The sequence below is a fragment of the Grus americana genome, chromosome 2 (genome assembly GCF_028858705.1).
Source record: "Grus americana isolate bGruAme1 chromosome 2, bGruAme1.mat, whole genome shotgun sequence".
NCBI classification, from domain to species: domain Eukaryota; kingdom Metazoa; phylum Chordata; class Aves; order Gruiformes; family Gruidae; genus Grus; species Grus americana.
Window position 1 is genome coordinate 38,300,274 of NC_072853.1, and position 4,979 is coordinate 38,305,252.

The following is a 4,979-nucleotide window of genomic DNA, read 5'->3' on the forward strand; positions in this document are numbered from 1 at the left end:
ACAGAATATACAAAGCGGGTGATACACAATGCAATTTGCTCACCACCTGGAGCCTGATGCCCAGCCCATCCCGAGCAGTGATGCCTCCTCCCCAGCCAGCTTCCCCCTTCTATCCGGAGCATGACATCATGGTACTGAATATTCCTTTGGCTAGTTTGGGTCAGCTATCCTGGCTGTGTCACCTTCCAGCTTCTTATGAAAATTAACTCTATCCTAGCTGAAAACCAGACTAAAGCCTCACGTTTCCACCCTCCCTACACTAGCATGAATAGTGTAGACCTGTCAATATAATAAAGCAAAATTCATGAAATCACAAACATACAATTCTTCTGTGTCCTGGTTAATGGAACACAGGCTAATTGACTTAGGCAGAGGTGTTAGCACTTTTCCCTCTCTCCGAAAGGCTGTAGATTGAGTCAAAGTGCACGTAGCTTGCTGACTCTTCTGGGTGAAGTGGTTGATCCTGTAAGACTTAGCATCCCAGGAAAATGTTGTAAGGAGCATTTAGAGAGAATTCCAGCAAAACCAGATCATTTTCAAAAGCCATGAATAGAATATGACCCTTCAGAAACTTTGATAACAAGAAGTTTGAAAAAAAAAACCAAAAAAAAAGAAAAAAAAAGATTAAATATAACTCTGAAGGCACACAGCAAGTTGAAATTGCTCTGAACTGCAGCTTCACTGAACTGACTGTGACATGACTCAAGTACATATGACAAGCTGGGATCTTCAGTACTGAGACACGGAGCAGATGCAGATAATAATGTGCTGTCTATATGGAGAACTATTTTCATTTAAAAGAGTATCTGGTGAATATCCTTGTCTTCTTCACCCGGAATTTCTCCAAACACAGCAGGGGAAGCTCAACCCCCTCAGGGCTGATGCAAGCAAGATCACTTTGGGTGCTGAATGAGTGGTGCCATGACATTGAATCTTGACCAAGTAGCTGGGCTGAAGACTTGTTGGATGCATGTGGATGGATTGACATATTTGGTGTTTCTGCCAGTGTAGAGCTCTGAAGATTACAGTCTCTAGAGGAAGAGGTGATAAGGCACTGAAGGCTATTAAAAGGAAAATATCTGGTAAAAAGCTCACCCATGCCGCTTGATGTTAGCGACCATCATGTGTTTCTTTTACTTTATAGACTTTAGTTCTATGAGACAGGCAGCAATTGCTTTTGAGTTGGGAAACTTCGCTGAGGAAATAAACCACTTGTTTTCCACAATTCAGAAAACTAATTCCTGAGTTTACCTTGTAGGAATTTTGTTAGATTCAAAGGCTGAAGTTCTCGTAGCAAATCAGTTGCGTGCCTTGTTGATTGTCTCTGCTGAGAATCATCTTCACAAAGATTATGGGTTCCTCTGTTGTAAGTTTTCTGAAAAACCTACAGGGAGATCATTGAGGATAGACTGATTATTCTTAACTTCATGTCAGTGGTGTTAAGCCCTGTGCCATCTGGGGAATATCCTTGTATTGCTTAGTTGTCCAGATAAATGTTGAACTGGCTGCCTGAATTCACAATGAGATTCTGCTGAGCATAGCAGCAAAGAATGAAAAACTTCTGCACGTGACTTCAGAGTTTTTCCATCGTTTCAGCTCTGTGACAAAATGAAATGGGATCACGACTGGTAATTTTTCATTCACTAAAGGCTTTGCCAGGGAATAGACGGAACTCTCACAGAATTGGAGCAGTAACAAATGAGCCCGGTAACACACATATGGACTTAACATAGGGCCTAATAGTGTGGTACCTTTATACCGCTGCAGCTGGGTGAAATTTTTTGAAGCATCAGGGTTGCATAGAAAGGGACCTGTTTCCCAGCAGGAACAGAGTCACTGATCTGCCATTGGTTAGAGCCATAATGAATGCCTAATAGGATTTTTTTCTTTTTTCCCCTGCAGATCAGCAGGAAGCTTAGCAAGAAGGAATAAATAATGGGGTAAATTACAGGATGATCACTGTCTCTTTCCAGGTTATCAAATCATTGGGGTAAGAATGTGAGTGCCCTGTCTTTGGAAGTAGGATGCCCACTGCTGTTAGTGCTTGGGGAACACTACAAAAACCAAGCAGGATCCAAATGCCAACAGGTGGTTCTAGTGATGTTTGGTTTCGATTTGTCAGGAGATCCAGCTAAGCAGTTCTAAGGCAATGGGGAAGGGGCAAAGTGCTGCTGGAAGTACACCCACCGTGACTCAAAGTCCATGAGCTTGGAGGGATGGTGACATTTGCCCCATCCTGCCACCCCGAACCTGCAGCAGTGTCTTTGCACCTGGTCATGTTCTTCAGGATGGAATTGAGCTCTGCTCTGTCACAAGGGAGTCTTGGGAAGGACAAGCAAAGGCAGAAAGCAGTTCTTGTGTAATGGCACTCAGATATTGCAGGCTGGTGAGTCTGTTGAGGCTGAGCCTGATGGCTTGTGGGATGGGGCAGTCCCTGAAAATGGTGGCATTTGGGGGAGATGTTTCACGTCCCACTACAGAGGCAGGCTGCCGGTTTGCACCTTCTTTCTTAAGGATGCTCTTAAATGAACAGTTGGAAAAAACCCCTTGTTGTAGGGTCTCTGAAGAGAGAAGTAGCTAGACCTCTGGCTTGGTTTTGTGAAGCTACTAGAAGCTGAGAAGAGATGGAGAGGGGGATGAATCTCCATCTTTTTTTTGTCATGGAGGGGCACAAGAAACTCAGAACATTAGACCTTGTCACACAGGACAGTAATACATATAGGATTAAAAAAGAAAAAAAAAATGAGGTGTGTACGTGCTTACTGATGTACTCCAAGGAGAATGTTTACTGGATGTCATAACAAACTGCATCTTTAGGTTATTATTATTTTTTTTAAGAACAGGACCATCAGTACTTATTAATTTAGTAGTTTGACTCAGCTAATGCTTTCAGGATCTGTTTCCTACAAATTAAGAACACATGCATTACTATGGGAATATACAAGAAGGTACTTATTTAAACAACAATATTTTTATTTCAGGCTCCTTTCACTTTGTATTAAATATAAATGAATGCTAAAAGATGACATTTCATACCATATGAGGCTGATGACACAAATCCTGTCTCAGGGTGGTTTTTATTCCACATACTTTTTGTTTAACAGCTGTTGTAGCTCAAAGACTCCTGTCAGAACTTTGATGTGGGGAACCTGCTGTGTTGTTATCTCTGGATAGTAGAAGTAAATCACAGTGAATGCAGGTTGGTGCTGAACACCTATTAGTAAGCTGCAGGCAAAGACTACTTGTAAATAAACAAATAAAAACCCCAATGGATTTTTTTTTTCTGTGAAAGATGCAAGGATACGAGTTCACCCTTGCAATAGTAGGTTTGTAATGCAGGTAAGTTGGGGTTTTGTGGGGTTTTTTTCCCCCTCCTGTGCCCTACGGCTGCGCCGGGGCCGGAGGTTCCCGCGCGGATGCGCAGGGGGCGCTGCGAGCCCGGCTTTGCCCTCGCCCTGCTCTCTGCCCACATCCCTACGTATATAAACATACATACGTACGTACAAACTCCATACATACAGGGCTTCATTTATACAAATAGCTTCCAGCTTAAGACTTTCCTGTAGGGGAATACCTACGAGATCCATAGGTTATGCTCGAGTGTAGCCTGTACTTCACGGTGGTGATAGCTGAAGGAGGTTATCTCCTCTATGGTGGTGGTTAACAATTTTTTGTAAGTAAACCGTTTAAAAAATGTATTTGGAATAAGAAACCATATGCTGTTTTGATGATTTGTTTTGACCGTTAAAGTAAAAATCACATTAACATTAATAAAGGAAAAAGCTGATGGTTGGGCCCTGTGATAGACGTGAGCACCTGAGCAAATGCTGGGGGTGAGTATCTTCACACGCTGACCCCAGGAAGATGGCCCTGCTTTTTTTTTTTTTTTTTGGCTCTGTAACTGCCGACTCACAGCTTTACAGCAAGTGCATGCACCCTGTTCTCCCAAAAGCTCTGCAGAGTTCATGTGTTTGTAAGCGCATCCACAAGAGGATGCAGTGCGACGTTTGGGGTGCCTTTTTTTTAATATAACCGTGGAGTGGCTAGAGAAGGCGCCTCACAAGCGGAATGGCTGGGCGCGATGAGACCCACGCTTCTCGCTTCACCACAGGGCATCAGTGTTTCGGAGGAGCAAAGAGAGGGAAGGCCTGTCTGTGTCTCCGCACCCCGGGACAGACTGCGCACCGCGCTGCACTGAGGGGCTGAGGGCACCCTCCTCGCCCCCTGCGCTACCCGACCCGCCGTCAGCAGGGAGGGGGCTCCGGGTGCGGGAACCCTCCGCTGGGCGCTCGCCCGGTCAGACTCGGGCCGCCCGTGAATTCAGATCTCGGTCTAAAGCGGGTCTTTACGCTCCGGCTGTCCCCGGGGGAGGGGGCCCTGGCCCATGCCGCCGTGAGGAGCGGCCAGGCTGTGTAGCACGGAATGAAAAGCAGGAACAGGTCCCTTCGATAGCTCAGCTGGTAGAGCGGAGGACTGTAGAGGCACGGCTCACGGGAATCCTTAGGTCGCTGGTTCGATTCCGGCTCGAAGGAGACGCTTGGTTTTGCGTCGCGAGGCGGCCGCCGTTTTTTTTCCTTTCAGGAGCCGCCCCATTGCCGTTGCTGCTGGCGGCGCGCGGGTGCTCGCGCCGGGGCGTTATGGGGCGAGGGGGTGGCTGCGAGCCGAGGTCTCCTCCCCCCGCCCCAGCCGGGAGAACTCGCTCCCCCGTCATGCCTCGGCCTCGCCGCCCCTCCCCCTCCCCGCCCGCGGCTGGCGCGAGGCCCCGCCCCCCGCCCGGGTCGCGTGCGGCGGCGGCGGCCAATGGGGCGGCAGTCCGCCTGCGCAGATTCAAACGGTGGCTCTGGAAGGAGGCTGGGCGCGAGATTCGGCGGCACCGACGGAGCCCGCCGCGAGTGCGGCGGTGGCGGCGCAGCCCGGGCGGCGGGGGCCGGCTGGCAGCGGGAGGCGGGAGGGCCGGGCGGGGCAGGGCAGTAGCCCGG

General features: G+C 48.2%; 1 non-coding gene across 1 annotated transcript; it reads left to right on the plus strand.

Annotated features, from left to right (window-relative positions):
* The first annotated feature begins 4,442 nt into the window (after positions 1–4,442).
* On the plus strand, positions 4,443–4,532 carry TRNAY-GUA (transfer RNA tyrosine (anticodon GUA)). The gene is given in 2 exon segments: positions 4,443–4,479; positions 4,497–4,532. It is a non-coding gene; the product is annotated as a tRNA-Tyr (tRNA).
* The last annotated feature ends 447 nt before the right edge of the window (positions 4,533–4,979 follow it).